Below are 20,349 nucleotides of genomic sequence, written 5' to 3'. Positions count from 1 at the left end.
GGTAAGGGCATCATATGATGTCAAAAGTCACGTGAACCTATGGGTCCTTCCCAATGGTGAGTAGGAAAAACAAAAAATCCCATCCATTGTTTTCAGAAAGGTTTCCATGGATGGGGACCCTTGCACACTTGTATCGTGTTTCAGTACTGAAGTCAGTTGCAGAGGAACTTTCTGAGAATTACAGAAACACACTATGTAACAGCAAAGTCCTTCTCCCACAATGAATCTTTAAAGCATTCCAATATCCACTGCTACAAACTTGCAAAAAGCCTTTTAACTTTGGCCTTGGACAAGCAATGATTTATGTCTGGTAAGTAATAACTATAAAGTGTTTGGAGAACTATATACATTTTGGCAAGAGAGCAGGCTGGTGAGGATTTCCCAGGTTGATAGTAGATGTGTTTGTTGCTATTTTCATGGCTGAGTGAGTGTGCGAGAGTGTGTGTGTGTATGTGTGTGTTATTTAACACATTGGGAGTTTTCTGCTATGTTTTGATCAACTACTATGTGTATTTGGGATTTTCAGGTGAATGCACAAGAACATATGTAACATGCAAAAAAGCTTTTCATTCATTATTATTGAATAACATATAGGGACCTTGTGAGAGTTAATTAGTGGGAACTTAAACTCCAGTCTACAAATCCTAAGCAGGATTATATGTATACATGTTAATATTTTCTCACTGAAACTTTTTAGTCTGGCACATTGGATTGTAACAGAATGCAATAATCAAGCATAATTACTTCCACACAAAAAAGGTCCATATCAATCTTTTCTTGGTGACCTATTTTTGGTGAGTTTTCCCCAGTAGTGCAATCACCCAAACAAATCTCCAGCAGACTGTGTATTATAGGCTCAAAGCCTCACATTTAAAAAGCAGCCTTTTCCACGTATTTATAAGTGAAAACTCGCTGCATGAAGGTGCACTTTCTCTGCCAGAGACTCAACCTGCCTCACAGCAAAGGGGTTACATTCCATTATCAATAGTAGAGAGGCTATTTGGCTAAATATTTTATCTTCGCTTGCCTGAATGCTATCAAGTCTAATACAATTTAATCTCTTGTCATATTTGTAAAAACTGAAAGGTTTTTTTTTTCTCCCAAACTGACAGATGCTGTAGAATTCTAATTTTAAAATGTGAATTAAAAACGGATGTCTTGAAAAGCTCCCTCCAGATAGCGAACTGGAATACTTTCTTATGGGTATTTTGCCATTTTCAGGAGTGGGGGGTGGAAGGGTTAGTATAAAATTTTGAATAATTTATGGAGAAACAAGATGCACATACAAGCATCTTGTGCTTCTTCTGTTTGCCAAGAATACTGAATAGTTAAAAAGTAATGAAAGGTTAGGAAGAAAATAAGTTGGAATCACAGGCAAGACAGAAGGATCATTGGATATTTTCCTGTGGGATAGTGCCCAGATGTGCTATATCTTAAAGTATTTAAGGGCAACACATACTAGTCACTAATTAAAAGTGAATTCATCTTTATGCTTCCTTCACAGCAATCAATTTTGCAGACAGCATTGCCATCTATGTTCAAAATTCCTCAGTGTAGCCAAGAATCATATGCATACCAACTCATTCTTTGAAATTCTGGCACCAAGACCTTACCTTTGTCACAAAAGAGCAGCTGTCACCACCAAAAACTAAGCCCCAAGTTGGGATGGACTTAACTGTGGAAATTATGTGACATTTTTCTACTGGTAAGTGTTGAACAGAACATACAAGAAGAGTGTTTAACATATGCATTTTGCTTACATATTTTCCTATTTACGCATTCATTATTTTGAATGTGATAGGGTGGAATAATGAGGAGCACCAAATGCATTTCAGAGCAGTGATGCAAAACCCAACCAACTTCTGCATTTAAGCTTCTCCTTAAGAAAATAATATAAAACGAGTAGCATAGGCTTATCCTTTTGTTTCTTGAATATAGCAAAAAAGGGGGAAAGGGGCATAAAGAGGCTTATGATATTGGGTGAAACTGCAAATCTTCTATGTTCAGAAAGAAGTGCTGCTCATATGATCACAGAGACTTTTTTAAAAAATGAATTCACATCTTTATTTTGTCTTTCCTTTTTCTGAATTTCCACAGACTCAAACTCTGATCCAAAGAGTCCAGCGTGGAATTTATTATTCTCTTTTCTGGTATGCTCCCACCAGGGTACATTTTATGTCTGTAACCAGATTAACTCCTCAAAGACAAAAAGTATTTATTAAAGTCCAAACACAGTGTGGAGTGCAGTCACTGTAAAATGAACATATGCTGAACTGAATTCCACTGATCTGACTGGATCCGAATCCTTCGGAAAGGACAGCACTGTATTCAGGTCACAGGAAGAAGCAGCATTCTTTATGCCCTTTCTTTATGTTGGAGCCAGAAAAAAGTCAGATTCAAAATATCCAAGATATGTGCTACAATTAACCTTAATAATTTTCCCAAAGGATATAATCTTCTAATGTTCAAAATAAAGCAATATCTGTTTTGAACAGCAGGAAAAATGCATATATAGCCTTATTTATTTATGTGTGTATATGAATGCATATAACATACACAAATATGTGTTTATGTATAACATATATAAATATATTTATATATACACATTACATGTCATTTCCCAACTCTGAAAGCCATCAAAAGAAACTTTACTATAACCAAACATTTCTAATGAATAATCCATTTAGTCATATTTTTAATATAGACAAAAGTCTAGCATCCAACTCCTATAGCACAATATATTTTTTCCTTACAGAAGGAAAAAATATGCTTACATTTCAGTCCTTAACAGCTGCCACCTTCTCCTTTTCCTAAACTGAATGATTCCTTAATTTACTACTTCATGTATCTTTAATCTGTCTTAATGGACATATAGCAGATAACAAAATCCTATTGTATTTTTCATGAATTAAAAGAAAACATAGCTAAAATCATTTTAAAGACAAATTATGAGAAGCCTAGTCTATGGATTATTTTCCATTGCACTATTTTTATGTAAAACACAAGTTGTAAGCAATATACAAAAATACTAGTTTATGCTATGTGAATATGACAACCTTCAGGTAAGCTGAATTTGCAGATATTAAGAAACCCTGTATGCTGGCAGACTTCTGGCTGACATGTCACAATCATACATGTGTTCGTTGTAACAAGGACAAATACAAGGGTTTCAAAGGTGAACGAAGCAAATAGTTTGGAGATGGGCACTTGATGAGATTGGTCTAAGACTACAAATATATGCCAGTCCATCCTTAAAAAAAAAGTTTGTCTGTTTTGGTTAAGTTATGACTATGATCTGTACTAAAACAGGACACTTTAAGCAGCACCATTTCCTCTCATTGCTACTCCAGGCCCTGAGTTAATCTGTTCTGAGAAAATGTCTAGTTTCAATTGCTATGTCTTGTCATAACAAATTTAGAGTTCCACCAATCAAAAAATAAGCAGGCTTCAAGCTACCATCTCCTATTTCTCTGTTTTCCTTTCTTCCCTCCAAATTATCAACTTCCGTAGAATTTTATGTATTCATTGCCTTCACTTTTCCTTCCTGGGTATTTCTCTGATTCTACCTGTTCCAGGCTAAATCTTCACCTTCCCAAGGAAAACATTTCTTTGAGGATCACCAATGCCTCACTCTCCAGAGAATGGCACCATGTCCTATTAGTTACACCAGTTATATTTATGTCAAGTGAGGTAATGTATGTGAAAGTGCTTGTTAAACATGAAAGTATTATATAAAGAGGATGGTATTATTAATATTATATTCCAAATGATTTATCAAATTTCCACTGTGACTTCCACAGTGTAACAGCCTTTTAATCAAGCTTCCTGATTCCCTGGCTCACTCTGCTTCAATCTACCCTGTACTCTGATACCTGAGTTATCTTCCTAAAATAAAGAGATCCACTCAAGTCATTTCCCTGCTCAAAACCCTTCAGTAGTTTCCCATTGTGTAATAGATAGATTTCAAATTCCAAACCATTCAATCAGCCATTGCATCTTCTACCTACTACTTGAAATTTTCCACTGCTACACATCCCTCCCAATTGTCTCCTCCCTCCAAACACCATTTCTCACTCGCCTTCCACGTTTCTCTGTATGGTAACCTTTTTCCCCTGATGCCCTTTGCTCCCTTGGTGACCCCTGAAGCCCTACCCATCCATTCTGTAGGGTCTACATCCAACTTAATCTCCTCCTAGAAACCTTCCTAGAGGTGAATTTAAGACTAAATATATCCTCACACAACACACACTCTCATAGTCCACAAACTCTGCCATGTATGAGAACTACTTATGTGTGCATCTTTCTATCTTGTGAAAGTTTAGCAGACCACTAGAAAAATATTCTCTCTAGAATATTTATCACAAAGAATATGCTCAATAAAGACTCACTGAATTGATCTTGTACTTGTGTCATCAGTATTGTCTATTAAGTATATTAAAGTAGTAATTTGGAACATCTAGAAAAGATCATTATTAATTTTTAAATGGAGTTATTAGTACTTTCCAAATATAGTAAAAAGAAATAGCTTAGACATGATAAGTAAAGAAAATTTTATTTTAAAAACACACAAAGCGAATTGCTGAAATGAAAAAAATATAGCTAGATCTTTTATATATTTTATAAAATAAAATAATAAACCTGGTTCTAATAAATTATATAGAAAGAAAATAAATAAGAATAGAGAACAGCAAGAATATGTATCATTGGCAAAATGAAAGATGACTAAATGCCTGTGTCCTGATAGAAATGTCACTTGGAAAATGTTCATTCATTTTCCCACCTGCTGAGAGACTTGAATCTTTGGACCAACTCCAAGACTGTCTGCCCTGCTGAAGTTCTGGCTTATAAAGACTATAAGGTCGACCACTGTAGTCCATACTCCTCCTTCTAGGGTTACTCTGAAACTGAAACTGCCTTACGAAGAGGAGAAAGAAATGGGAAGTTTCCAGGACCTTTGTCCTGTGGCACTAGCTTTGTTTTAGGACAGCATAAAACTTGCCAACATCTCCACCTTAAGAAAAATAAACTAAGATTAGTAGTGTTTATGAGGTTGGCCTAGATCTGTGGTTTTAATCCCTAGCTGTACTCTGTAATCACCCAGGGAGTTTTAAGAAAATATCCATGTCTGGGCTCAGTACTCGCACCTTATAATGTGCTTGATTTGATGCCTAAGCATCAATATGGCTTGAAAGTTCCTCAAGTGCATTAGTCAGCTTGGGCTGCTATAAGAAAAGACTACAGACTGGGTGACTAAAACAACAAACATTTATTTCCCACACATCTGGAGGAGGGAAGTCCTAGATCAGAAGGCCAGCAGATCTGATTCCTCATGGAGGCTCTCATTTTGGCTTGCAGACAGCTGTCTTCTTGCTATGTCCTTACATCATGGAGAGAATGACAGCTCTGGTCTCTTCCTCTTCTCATACAGGCACTAATCCAATTCACGATGGATCAGCCCTCATGGCTTTAATTACCTCCAAAGGCCCTATCTCCAAGTAACATCACATTGGTGGTTAGGGCTTGAACATAAGAATTTTGGAAGGGATAGAATCATTCAGTCCATAACACCAGGTAAGTCCAAAGTGCAGCCAGGATTGAGAACTATTTACCTAGATAAATGGTTATCAACTTTATGGTGCACTGAAAAATAAACATGGCGATGATATCCCACATGCTCAAGGATATCCTTACGCTCCGGTGGGCAAATCACGATTTCGCACAATTCTGTGTGGCAGCTGAGACACCACCTTTATATACTTTATTCAAGAAAATGGGTCAGAATGTAAGTGGGTAAAAATTTATTTATGGAAATAAATTTTAATCTGATAACAATATGATTGAAAATCTAGAAAGTTTCTTATATCTGGCCAGCATTTTCTAATCACGTAATCAGGACTCTGGTGGTGACTATGATCTCTGCTTAAAGAGCTCATTTTGAAAATCAGTATTTTCTTTTATTCCAACTCAAGGTACTGAGTTTATCAGGTTTATATCAGGACTTATCATTAGGTAAATATACTAGAGCTTTAGGATTCAAGAAATAAGTAGCTCAGTCAGCGACAGTAAAAGAGTAGAAAAGTTACGGAGTAGGTGTTAAAGGGAAAGGCAGCGAGAGAGGACAGAATGATTCTCCAAGAGTGGAAAGGTACCTGTAGACTGGCCATTATTATAACTATTTTAACAGAAAATCCTTCTTTCATAGTAATTAATAAATTGTCCTTTTTAAATATATAAGGACTATGTTTCCAAGGGAACTTGTAAATGTATGCATATATGTATATATATATTTAATATGTATGTAAATTGACTCATGCTTTTTGAATAAGATTAGAAAGTTCACATTAACTGGGACCCTGGAATAACTGAGTTTACTTCGGTATCAGTGGGCAAATATCAGAAGGGAAAAAAAAGAAAGAGGCAACCGGCCAATTTGAACACACTGGAAATCATAGGCAGAAACATCTGTCAACTCATATTTAAAATGCTATTAACTACAAAGAACCCCAAAGTATATTAACACAGTAAAAATATTTTTCACTAATGGTGACAAAGAGCATCAATCTCCTCCTTATCAAACTCTTCAAGATGATGAGCAAACCTAAGTGCATTTGATTATCTTAAATTCATACTCAAAGGAAGTGAAGGTGAAGAAGAAGTTGCAACAAAAGAAGAAAGGAAGAAAGGAAAGAAGGGAGAGAAAAGAAAAGAAATAAAGCAAAAAACCTAATGAAAGAAAAAGTTCCTTCTTTTCCGCTTTTGACTACTGTGAGGATCTCTAACTCATCTCGTGCCCCATTCCATTTGAATTCAACTAATTCAAATATTTGCTGTACATGTGATGTGTACAGGGCTAAACTGGGTGCAGCCCATAATCTCTGGGATTAATAATAACACTACAGATAAACTCCAAAAGTACACACATCCACATGATGTAACTGCACTTCACAACATTTGCCTGGTTTCCATAACTGTCTCGGGCCACTATCTCTTACAGCCAGCTTGACCAGATGAAATTTAATCCAATATGATGGCCTTTGACTGAAAATACAATCTTCATGGGCTCAAGATGCTTCATTTCTCATTACTAACCACCCATCACCCCCACTGCCTTTTCCTTTCCAACATACAAGCAGTACACGCACACATACACACAGAGGTACATTCACTGACTTGATGCCCTGGCCACCTGTGACATATCCAAGACTCATTGGTGCCAACTCATATAGAATGAAATGTTCACTCAAGACTGCTTTTGCAACTACCCATGCAGTATCAATCATGGGAGCTTTATTTTTCATGGAGACATAGTGTCTGGATCTAGGTGATGCTTTATGTGCATTTCTGGGAGAATCAATGGAAGTGAAGTTCTAGTGCCAGAAGTGACATTAAAGATGGACAGGTCAAGGTGAATGCTGACCTTATTCTCGGATTCAGATCAAAATCAAATGAGGAAAAGACCAGTGTAAATTGGTCAATCTCAACAACAAAAAGCTACTTTTGTCTGAGAAGCTTAATGGGACCATCTCTCTAAGACCTTACACATTAAAGATTTATTAAGCACCCACTATAGGTGCTAATTCTGAGAATCCAAGCATAAATGATATATAGTTTTTGCCCCTACCGAGCTTGGTCTAGTGGAGGAGACAGATAAATTACAAAACAATATAGTGGATGCTAGAACAAATTATGGAAAACATGCTCTGGGAACAGAGCACTCACTTGCAAACCAGGAGTTAATCTCACCATTCAACCTCAGTCTATAAAAGCCACAAAGTGGCCATGAAACTTTCTTCACCTATGCTGCTCTCCCAAGGGCTACCACAATATTTCTATAATGTATGTATGGCTACCACAATATAGGCCACAAATAACCCACATGCATGACAATTCAAATATTTTTAGTGACTTAAACATTTTTCTAGTTGAGTTGACAACTTCTCATGAGTACTAGCAATCATTACTTTATCAGCGCTATTGTTGTTGCCCTAAAACAGCAGTGCCCAGTAGACTTTCTGTGCTGATGGAAATGTTTTCTATCTGTACGGCCACACCTGGTTGCCACTGGCCACAAATGTGGCTGGTGTGATTGAGGAACTGAATTATTTTATTTTATTTTAATAAATTTTAAATTTAATAGCCACATCTGCCTAGTGGCTATGGTCTTAGCACAGTTCCAAAGTAAAAGTGTTTTAGGATTGTGCAATACGATAAACATTTTTTCTTTAATGGCTGTATCGTACGTTATACATGTCTCTGAAAAACTGCAAACACACACAAAAACATAGTTTCCTTTTGTAACCTGAAGTTCCTGCTAGGAATTATTCCCAATAAGACATTAAAAGTTAAAGCACAATTTAAATCATGTTTCAGTTGGCTCTGACTTTTACCACTGGCATTCTAGATGGAGTGGGAAGCATTTCAAGATATTTGAGAGTTAACATATTCAACACTTTAAGAGATATTTGGAAAAGACTGTTATTCTCAACCAGTTGTGAATGGAGAACGTATCTTAAAAGTGAGATTTAAAGGTTTTCATCGTGGGACTGAATCAGATTAGCTGGATTGTGCACATTGTGAGTGTCAGAGCTCCGCTGAATTATTAGTGTCTAGCACGGTGCCTAGCAGATGTCGGGGCACGTGGTGAACACGTAATGAATGAGCAGTTAAAGTGGTATGGATGGGACTGTTCTGTATCTGGATGACGATGGTCATTACGTGACCGTATGTATTTGTTAAAACTTCCAAGATGGTACACTAGAAAAAGTAAATTATGACAAATTTTTTAAAAGTACAAAAAAAGCAATATGGGAAAAAAACACATGAGAAGAATCATGAAAGGGATCTGTAAGAAAACAAATGAGATTCTAAAATGTACCATCACATCCCATGTAAGCAAGCTAGTAAATAGTAAACAGCAAACTGATCTCTCAGGAATAAAAAGAGAAGAAGCATCAGGTTCTGGTCAGAAAAAATATATGGCCTGAAACAGGCTGTGTGATGTTAGGTAGGTTATCGGACTTCTCTGTGCTGTGTTTCCTTATCTATAAAAGGTATAAGATGAAAACCAACATCAAAGGGTTTGGGGGAAAATGAAATGAGAAAATGTACCAGGAATGCACATGGTAAACACTTCAGTTGACGGTAACTGGAAATCAAATACAAGCTCATCTTCTCAATCAAGTCCTTCCTTTGAGGTCCTCTGGTTCTGACTTAGGGAGTTCCATTTCCATGCTACAGTCTGAGCAGTTGGCAAATTGCTGGTCAAATAAAGCTCTCAGATATTACTCAAATCTTTTTGGACCTTCGGATTATGAGACTGACAAACTGCCTACTGCGCTAAGGAAGCAGGTTAGATTAACGGCCAATAAACATATTTAAAAAATACTCAACGTCTCTAATCATCAGGGAAATGCAAATCAAAACCACAATGAGATATCACCTAACTCTAATGAAAATGGCTTTTATCAAAAAGTCCCAAAACAACAGATGCTGGCATGGATGCTGAGAAAAATGAACACTTTATACACTGCTGGTGGTACTCAAACTAGTACAATTTCTATGGAAAGTAGTATGGAGATACCTCAAAGAACTGAAAGTAGACCTGCCATTTGATCCAGCAATCCTACTACTGGGTACTTACCCAAAGGAAAAAAAGACATTCTATAAAAAAGACAGTTGCACTAGAATGTTTATAGCAGCACAATTTACAATTGCAAAGATATGGAAACAATCTAAGTGCCCATCAATACATGAGTGGATTAATAAAATGTGCTATATGTATACGATGGGGTATTAGTCATAAAAAAATGGTGAATTGATACCTTTTCTAACAACCTGGATGGAAATGGAGAACATTCTTCTAAGTGAAGTATCACAAGAATGGAAATACAAACACCACATGTACTCACTACTAAATTGGAACTAATGGGTCAACACTTATATGCACATATGGAAGTAAAACTTAACAGAAATCAAGCAGGTGGGGGGGGAGTAGGGATGGTTAAATTCACACCTAATGGGTTCAATGCACACTATCAGGTGATGGACACACTCATAACTTCGACTCAAACTGTGCAAAAGCAAACTATGTAACCAAAACATTTATACCCCCAGAGTAATATTCTGAAATTTTAAAGAAAGACCAAAAAAAGTCTTTTGTGAGTTAAAGAGAATGGGGACATGCAGATCATGCTTCCAGAAAAATCTGAATTTTTGCCAGAAGCAAAATTCCCACCACATAAAATTTTAAGCAAGATCTTAAATCTCTAGTGCAGACGTGAGAGCAGAAATGAATTCATCAATGAAATGATTTATCCTGGCAAACTTCCCCGGGTGCATGCAACCACAGTCTGCATGAAAAAGAGAGAGAAACGAAATAAAGAAAATTGCTACTTTGCAAATCAAAAGTAATTAATTTTCTGAATAGAGACTAGTTATTATTTGGGGGAAAACCATGAATATTTTATATTTGTGGTTACAATTTGTTTTCAGAGGATAAATAGACCAAACCGAGAGTTATAACATACTGAATTCCACTGACTCCATAGCCAGGATAAATTAAGAAATTAATTACTGAAGAGGAGTTGGGTATAATTTGTTATACCCAACTTGTTAATGTAGCTCTTAAAGCGGTAAGACATGACTAAAAAGTTCAGAATCTGATTCATTACATATTTAATAATAATACTTAAACATTTGAACTTAGTGTACCTTGCAGCGCTATAACTCACTTAATTCAAAGATCCTGAATTCTCATTAATTGGAAGAAACTATTCCTTAAAAGCTCTTAAAACACCTACCTCTCCTCTATGACTCATAGTTAAGCCTCCTTACAGGAAAGCCACTGCAGTTTTCCCCATAAGATATACCTGTTCAGTGTCAAGAAAAAATTTGTTTCAGTCAACAAAAAAAAATTTGTTTCCAAATTTTCTGCTTGGAAAGTTTTTTGAAAGAAGGAGTTGGTCTATATTCCCAGTTCATAACATCAGAACACTTTGGACTCAGAAAGTGATATGATCCTGATCACTAAGACTTTCTCAATGTCACTAATGAACACGTTAGTGAACCCTACAACTTATTCCTGGGTAATGGAAAGAGTGGCAGCCTAATGTTCACGTTGTATTGAGCTGTCATCTTGTACAGTGAGTCTTAGTCAGTTGACAGACCCTTCCTTAGCACCTATTGCATGTGCCACGATACCTCATTGGATTCAAGGACACTGAACATGAGGAATAAACGTATCCACAAACACTAAAGTAGGTGCTAGGGGAAAAATAGTTGAAGTGGAGGCTGAATTTTTCATTTGTATATAGTGTGCTTCAGTTTTTCAAAAAACGCTACCCCAAGATCAAGATATTTATGCCATTTGAGGTTACCAAGGCCTCTAGGTCAGCTTGTTGCCAACAATATAAAAGGAGAACTTTGTCAAAATGGTAAGGGATACAAAAGCAAGTCACCTTCCAGTCTCAAAACAAAACAAAACAAACAAAAAACCCACAACACATTTTGAGTTTCATTACAGGATTAAATTCAACATCATTACATAAGCTTGTGATAGTCTTAAACAATGAATTCAATTCTTCATGCTTAAATTTTACATCATCGAAAAGTTAAAGAAAATGTCCAATAAATTGAAGTCCACACAACCAAAAACAGGCTACAAAGAATGCTTTACTAAGAAAAATCTTTGCAGATGTGATATATTCACATAATGGAATATTACTCAGCCACAAAAAAGAATGAAGTACTGATGCATGCTATAACATGGATGGACTTTTAAAACATTATGCCAAATGAAGAAAGCCAGACACAAAAGGCCACATGTAGCATGATTCTATTTCTATAAAATGTTCAGAATAGGCAAATCTATAGACAGAAAGTCGATTAGTGGTTGCTAGGAGCTGGGGTTACGGGGAATGGGAAATGTCTGCTAATGAGTGTGGGGTTTCTTTTTGTGGGTGATTTAAATGTTTCGGAATCAGATAGTGATGATGACTGCACAACATAATGAATATACTAAAAACTGCTGAAATGTACACTTAAAACAGATGAATTGTATGATATGTGAATTTTATCTCAATTTTTTTTTTAAACAAAAGGATTCACAAGATACTCTGGGTATGTGGTTTTGATGCAATACTCTCTGGTTTACTTCCATACTACTGTGAGAGTTACTTAAATAATAGTTTAAGTACTCAGAGGACCTGGCTTTGCTGATAAAATAGACCGATAACAGACATATAAATTCAACAGGTGTGTGTTTGATGACTACAGCACTTTTATTTTATTTTTTTTTTTTTTTTGAGACAGAGTCTCACTCTGTTGCCCAGGCTAGAGTGAGTGCCGTGGCGTCAGCCTAGCTCACAGCAACCTCAAACTCCTGGGCTCAAGCAATCCTCCTGTCTCAGCCTCCCGAGTAGCTGGGACTACAGGCATGCACCACCATGCCCGGCTAATTTTTTCTATATATATTTTTAGCTGTCCATATAATTTCTTTCTATTTTTTTAGTAGAGATGGGGTCTCGCTCTTGCTCAGGCTGGTCTCGAACTCCTGAGCTCAAACGATCCGCCCACCTCGGCCTCCCAGCGTGCTAGGATTACAGGCGTGAGCCACCACGCCCGGCCCAGCACTTTTAAAACATGTCTTCCCCTCTCCAGAATCAACTGTAAGTTTTTAGAGTCAACCAGGACCAGAGATTCCCCTGCAAGTATCATATGTCAACTGTGTGCATCACACTAGCCCTGAGCACTTTTATAAAGCTTTTGGAATTTAAATCATGTCCATGTATGTAGTGGGCTATGGGCAATCATGACCATATTTTCAAGCAATTCTCATTAGTTAGAACTTGAAAAATGATTTTCTGTTTGTAAACGTTACTGTGCCAAGAGCAGCACCATCTATTGGGTGAAAATGTAGGTTTAATATCTACTGTATTATGAACCATCTGAAATTTAAAACTTGGGTTCATCTGATTGAAAAGAGTTAGGTACCTGTACTCAAAAACTGAGGCACAACATCTTGTAACTTTCAGGTTAATGCCTTCAAATCTATCATAGTCCATTGTTATGTAAAATCTTCATGAAGGAAAAAATAAAATGCAAAAATCCAATCGTACAATTTTTCTGGAAAATGACGGGAGAACTTGAATCTGCATTCCAGGTAAATGCTCAAACAGGCTATTTCAGAATGCAATTTCAGTTTTAATTCTGTAACCTGGAGAGTGGTGGATGAAAGACGAATCCATGAATAAATACATGGACCTGCAGCTCTTCTCTGGCTTTGGCAGCAGTGGCAGAATGCAGATGGAGATTCTGATTGAACTTTTTTTTTTTTTTTTTTTAAAGTAACTGCCTGAACTTGAATGTGACTAAATTGAAAGTACTAAAAAACACTGAAAAGTCAGGTTGGTGCTTGTTCCTGTTATTACCTTTCAGGTGTGCGTGTGAGTGTGTGTATGTGTGCAATTCACACCAGACACGTGTATTTTTCATTTAAGCCCATAATACCTGTAGCATGAAAAGGAACAACAAAAATACAGTGTAGTATGTAGCCCCGCACCACAGTTGTATTTCTGGTCATTTATTTATCTTTACTATTTATATCTAAAAGGCTATTTCCACACTTTGCAAAAGAGGAGAGAAGAACGGCGGCGGAAGGGACCTAATAACCCAGCCTGTGCCCTGTAGGGTCCGGGGCACGTATCCCCGCGGGCGCAGGGAAGGTGGCGGCGGCGCGAGGTGGGGAGGGGGCGCGTATCTCCCACGCGGCTGACATCCATCGCGCCACCGCGGGAGCCGAGTTGACGGTCCCTTTTTTCTCCTTGCTAGATGGCGACGGCAGCAAGTGGCGAATACGTTGAAATCCCCCAACCCGCGCCCCACCGATCCCGGAGATGAAACCCCACCGAGGTCTATCACTCACCCAGGCGGCAAACACACAGCAGCTGGATGCAAGCGAGGAGGTGCTTTAGGATGAGCATTTCCAGACGGTCCGGGGCCCCTCACCGCGCGGCTCCTCTGCTTCGCAGGGTGGCGAGGGAGGGGGCGCGAAGGAAATGTTCTTTTTTAATCCTCCAGTGTGTAGATATGAGATCGTGTGCGTGTGTGTGTGTGTGTGAGAGAGAGAGAGAGAGAGAGAGAGAGAAGAATCGAGAGGAAGACGCGTGGTGGTGCGGGGGACCCGGGAGCCGCTAGCCGAGGCGCATGTCGGCGGGCGTGCGGGAGTTCGTCTGCTTCGCCGGCTGCGGCGGCCGCGGTCTGAGCGCTCCGAGCCGGCGGCGCCGGAGTGCCGGGTGCGCGCTCGGGCCGGGCGGTGCGCGCCGCGGCTCCCGGCGGGGGCGGGGGCGCAGGACGGCGCGGCTGGGAGCGTGCGGCGGGCCCGGGGTCGCGCGGGGGGCGGAGGGGCGCGGCTGTCGCTCCGGGTCCGGATCCCAATGTAGCAATTCACATAGCGACACTCCTCCCTCGGTCTGCTGCCAGTGGTTTGGCTGCCCTGGAGTTAGTGTTTGTTTAGAATCTTCCCGGAGAAAAATGTCTCTTCTTTAAGACGCCTGCATCACTTTGGAGAAGAGAAGGCCAGACCCCCCCCCCCACCCCCCGCATTGTCCCGCACAGCCAGAGGTTGACCTTTGGGTTTCACCCCTGGAATGTTTTTCGTTTTATTGTTCTTTCTGCAGATGCTAAGTGAGTCCAATCAGAAAGTGGTGGGGGCGCCTGAGTACGTGGGGTTCCCCTCTCCCTTTTTCTTTCCATTTCCCAGATAACCAAAGTGGTAGACCCCATTACCTTTGAGGCAGTTGACTCCAAATCTCCAGCCCTGGTTGTGACCAGTCTGACCTTGCCCCTTCCCCAGACCCCAATCAAACCGTCCTGCTGTGCACAGCTGCTTGGGGCAACTTTCAACACCGCAGTGGTCCTGCTGGACAGAACTACCCAAGTGTCTCCTAGCACGGGGCCCCCCAGCAAGTTTTTTTAATTGCTTGATTGAAGAGTATACAAACAATATATAAGCCTAGTTCCTAGCACAATAGCAAAAAAAAAAAAAAAAGTTTCCTAAGTGTTTGTTGAATTCATTGAAGCCTAAAGGAAACAATAAGGTAATGTGGTATTCTGCAAGAGCCTCACTATACCCAGCCTTGAAAATTCATGAGATTTTCATTTATATGATATTCTTTAACTATTAGTACATTTTTCTTCTTATATGAGACCCAATTTGGAGCCTTTTAGGAGTTCCATCTAAGGCATAGAAAGCCGAGTTCTGGAATTATCCATATATTCTTAGTAACAACTTGATGTAGGTATCTGTACAGTGTGTACTCCTGTGCCCTGTTCTAGTGTCAAAAAAAAAATAGTATTCTAGCTTTAAAAAATTTAAAGAAAACTTACTGCATACAAAATTGGGCTATAAAGTGTTACTACCAGTTCTCACTAATAGCCACAGCCTCTGAACACTTGGCCAAATACACAGAGCTAATGTTGCAGTTTGTTATTGTTTCAGGAATTAATTATAGTTGTCTAATAACAGATTTTGAAACTAGAGTGTTTATTTAGGAATACATACCAATATTAAGAAGTTGATCCTTGATTTTATTCTTCTGTGAACAGAAATAGAAATGGTGAAACTTTTTACAAGAAATATTATGGAGGCCGGGCGCGGTGGGTCACACCTGTAATCGTAGCACTCTGGGAGGCTGAGGCGTGAGGATTGCTCGAGGTCAGGAGTTCGAGACCAGCCTGAGCAAGAGGAAGGTCCCATCTCTACTAAATATAGAAAGAAATTAACTGGACAACTAAAAGTATATATAGAAAAAATTAGCCAGGCATGGTGGTGCATGCCTGTAGTCCCAGCTACTCAGGAGGCTGAGGCAGAAGGATTGCTTGAGCCTGGGACTTTGAGGTTGCTGTGAGCTAGGCTGACACCACGGCACTCTAGCCCAGGCAACAGAGTGAGACTCTGTCTCAAAAATAAAAATAAAAAATAAAGAAGTATTATGGGGATTGATAGTTGCTCATATGAGTTTCCACATAGGAAGAAAATGGAAGCGTGTATGTGTATAAACTGGAAATGCACTGAGAGTTCAGAGAAAGTGTTTATTTAATATTGACTGGAGTAGGAAGGGAAAGTTTCCTAGAGATGTGTAGTTAAGCAAGATGGACTAGCAGGAAAAAATAGATGTCAAAGGCAGTGGGGACAAGAAAGAAAGAAGCAGATGTCCTATGTTATAAAAATAATATCCTGCATGAATTAAATTTGAGCAGACTGAGTGTGGTTAGACTATGGCAAACATTGATTTCTTAGTGGATCAGCTTGTACCTGAAATACAACACAAGGGGGGAACCACGAAAGAAACTTTCAAGAACTTCAACTATTTGAAGGAAGCTAGATTTGCTCAGGGGAATGTATGGTATTCCCAGAGGTCACAATTATCAAGGATACCCCGCTAGCCTGCAAGAATAATCCAACAGTCACAACAACCATCACACTAACTCCTTTCTTACTTGGCCAGAAAGTCACATCACTAGTCATTCTGTTGAGTTATATCACAAAAGCACTGTTGAAATAAAACTTTCTCTGGCAAAATGGGAAATGAATCTATGGTTTCTGCTAATTTGTTTCTCATAGTTAAGATTAATATCATTCGTCTGGGAAGTCACAAAGTTACCTTGAGGGAGTAGTCACACGTTGCTATTGTGGTTTGTACAAGGAGCAGGATAGCAACCAATTCTGTGAGACTGAGTGACAGCTATGGAAAACTGACCTGGAGGACCAGCTGATGTGGTTCTGACAGTCGTGGGGAGCGGTAATGGAGTGGGAGGTTGAGGTCCTTGGAAAATAGGTCACGGAAACAGCTCAGATATGGAAGAAAGGAAGACATCAGAAGGGCAGGCACATCAGAAGCATACTGTATCTCATATTTCACAGTTTTACTGGGGTCATGGTCATTTCTGAGATGTGTTACCTGATTAATATGCATTAGCGATGGTGAGTTGAATTCATAAACTTGCAAAACTGCATGCCTTTATTCAGAGTCTGAATGTGTGTGCATGTGTAGAGAGAGAAAGAGAGAAAGAGAGAGAAAGGAAGAGGCAGAGAGACAGAGACAGACAGTACATCTATCTAAAGCATTAACTTGGTGAACAAGATCCGTTTTCTTCTCATCTACATACCATCCTGGAGCATTTTGTAAATCCAAACTCATGTATAAACCAAAGCTCTGGAAGTAGTATCACTCTCAATAAGGATAACCTGTCATTTAATATGAAAAGTTTAAACAAAGAAATAAGAAGTAACTATATTAACTGGACATACAAAGGTAAAGAATATTTCTAGAGGTAGATGATGGTTACTTACTTGAAGATTTGACAAAAATTTGAAAACTGAAGAGTTTTCATGGGATTCTTAAAAATTTATCCTTTACATTCATTCATTTCTGTTGTGTGTCCATTATGTATCATGTACTGCTGAAGTATGAATTACTTCATCCCTACCATAAAGGGGCTCACATTCTAATAAGAAAGAAAAACATTGCTATTAAAATGTCTCAGCATGAAATTGCCAGATAAAATAGAGCATGCCCACTGAAATTTTAATTTCAGGTAAATAATGAATATTTTTTTCAGTACAGAATAATTTTTAATGTACTACAATGCACTAAATTGAATGAATACATTGAATGAATAAATTTTTAGTATAATGAACAATTTTTAATTACAAAATAATTTTTAGTGCACTGCACTCCTGTGTAATATTTGGGACATACTTATATTTTGAAAAATTTATTGTTTATTTAAAATGAAAATTTAACTGGGTGTCCTCTATTTTTATTTGCTAAATCTAGCTGCCAATTTTGGTGTGTCTGGAAGTTGATGTAAGGGTTGGTCATTTGTGATTATGGAATGCCCATCGTTTTCCATGAGTTTCCTACTCCACAAATCATTTCCAAAATGTCCCTAACATGACTATAGGTAGATGCAAATGAAGAAAAGGAGATGTTTACTTTGCAGAATCTGTTTGACTCTTAAATTCAGGTGGTGGCCTTGTCCTCTGCCTTTCTCTTATAGTGCTGATGCCACCCAGCTCTCATCAGCCTCTAGCTGGCCGTCCTTTCAGACTGAACCAATGCCTTCAATTAAGTTGCAGAGTTCTGATGGAGAGATATTTGAAGTTGAGGTGGAAATTGCTAAACAATCTGTGACTGTCAAGACCAAATTGGAAGTCTCTGTTCATCAACTACCTGTTGAATGAAGAAGTATGATATGGTCACTAATAAAGAGTATGAAAGCAACCCAAATGTCCCTAAAAGGCAGATTTGTGAATGGATGATGAAGGAGATGGTGATCCAGTTCCTCTATCAAATGATAATGCAGCAATATTTTAAAAAGTCATTCATTCAGTGGTGCGCCCACCACAGGGATGACCCTCCTCTTCCTGAGTACTATGAGAACAATGAAAAGAGAACATACGATATCCCTGTTTGGGACCAAGAATTCCTGAAAATTGACCAAGGAACCATTTTTGAACTTATTCTGGCTGCAGACTACTTAGACATCAAATGTTTGCTTGATGTTACATGCAAGACTTTGGCCAATATGATCAAGGGGAAAACTCCTAAGGAGATTCAACAAGACCTTCAATATCAAAAACGACTTTACTAAAGGGAAGGAAGCCCAGAGAACCAGTGGTGTGAAGAGAAGTAGAATGTCGTGTCTGACACTGTAACATGGTAAGGATTGCCCCAAATACTAGTTGCACTGCTCTGCTTATCATTGTTAATATCAGACAAACAGTAGACAAATGCAGCAGCAGATCCGTTGTATTAGCAGAATATTGCTCTCATTGCATGTGTAGTTTGAGTACAGATTCCAAACCTATGGCTGATTTTCGTCCATTATGATCAAAAGTGTCTTTGTTCTTCGCTCTGAATAAAACTGAACTGGGGATTCTCTATAGAAAGTGACATTTTGGGCTCTCCCTTCTTTTTGTAAAGCAATTTCTGCCTTGTTTATTGTCCAGGTAACTTTAGTGACCTTTTAAAAGTTGGAATTGCACATAAAAGAACTTGCAAAAAGTTTTTTGAAATAGAATTAAAATATCATCTTAATTCATGAGTTGGAAACTGGAGAAAGACTACTTGAAATAGATGTTCTGAGTGGAGTTATTAACATGTCTTCCAGCCTCCTAGAGTCAAGCAGTAACACTGATACTTATTAGCTTGTGTATAGCAGGGCTCCCTTAATGGGATCTGAGGACTTTTTTTTTTTTTAATTTCTAATTCTCTTAGCTTTGAATATATTGCCTAGAGATTAGTTACTACCCAGTTTGTGGGTTTTTCTGATAGAAATCTAACTGGAAAGTTTGTTAACTTTTTAGTTAAAAAAGACACTTAACCTGTGTGGTATATCATCTTTTCAGATGAGTGTTCCTATGTGGGGGAAACTCACGCTGATGTAAGTAAAAAATAACTTAACCTTTAGCTTTAAAATGTGTGGCAAAACCCAGAAAATATCCATCATGAATGCAAGATACTTTCAATAAAAAGTAAGTTATATTAAAAAATTTAGTGGAAGTGCTGTGAGATTACAGGATACTATATAGTAAATAAATTATGGAAATAAGTGGGAAATAAAATATGGGTGCCTCTTATAGCATGAAAATAACAAATTGTTCCTGTTTGGCTCACATAAATTGCTCATTTTTATCTGTTGTCATTGAAAAATATATTTGAACGAAAGTCACTAAGTTGAATCAATTAAGTGTTTACAATCTGAGGAAGTAGTAATTATTTCTTTAAAAGTAAAATATAGTTTTGTAATTATAAGATGTTTGTAAGAAACAAATCTTAGCTTACATAAAACCATGTATTTTAGATCGTGAAGCTAGATTTATCTTGTGCTTCACACTGAACGAATTTTGTTCACATCTGATTGACACAATAGCAGCTACTTAGTATTCTTGAAATGTAGTGAAATTTCTGAAAAGACTAAAGAGTGATTTTACTTTCTGTAGAATAGTCAAATCTTTTATTTGGGTTTGTCCTACTGGTAACTTTCTCCCTAAAAAGCAATTCATTCGCACCTGCCTGAGCTTTGTATCTTTGTTCCTTATGACCCATAGGAGTTTAGTTAGATGGCTAATTTTTAAGTGTATTTTTCCAGTATCAGGCATAAAACAAGTAGGAGGGTTATCGTTGATAGCTCCGGGGCTAAGAGTGATGTGGTGCCCTGAGTTCATTTGAAGGAAGCATAATTAAGTTTGAGAGGAAAACCACAGCATGTTACATACTTAGCCTTTTAGTATGTCATCATGATTGACTATAAAATAATTTAAACTTATTGTATTCAAAGTATGTA

General features: G+C 38.1%; 1 pseudogene; it reads left to right on the top strand.

Annotated features, from left to right (window-relative positions):
- Window positions 1–18,118: 18,118 nt before the first annotated feature.
- LOC138377377 (S-phase kinase-associated protein 1-like) lies at window positions 18,119–18,696 on the top strand (annotated as a pseudogene).
- The last annotated feature ends 1,653 nt before the right edge of the window (window positions 18,697–20,349 follow it).

The sequence above is a fragment of the Eulemur rufifrons genome, chromosome 29 (assembly GCF_041146395.1).
Source record: "Eulemur rufifrons isolate Redbay chromosome 29, OSU_ERuf_1, whole genome shotgun sequence".
Lineage (NCBI taxonomy): Eukaryota > Metazoa > Chordata > Mammalia > Primates > Lemuridae > Eulemur > Eulemur rufifrons.
Note: the sequence above shows the minus strand (reverse complement) of the source record. Positions and strands in the feature narration are given on the sequence as shown.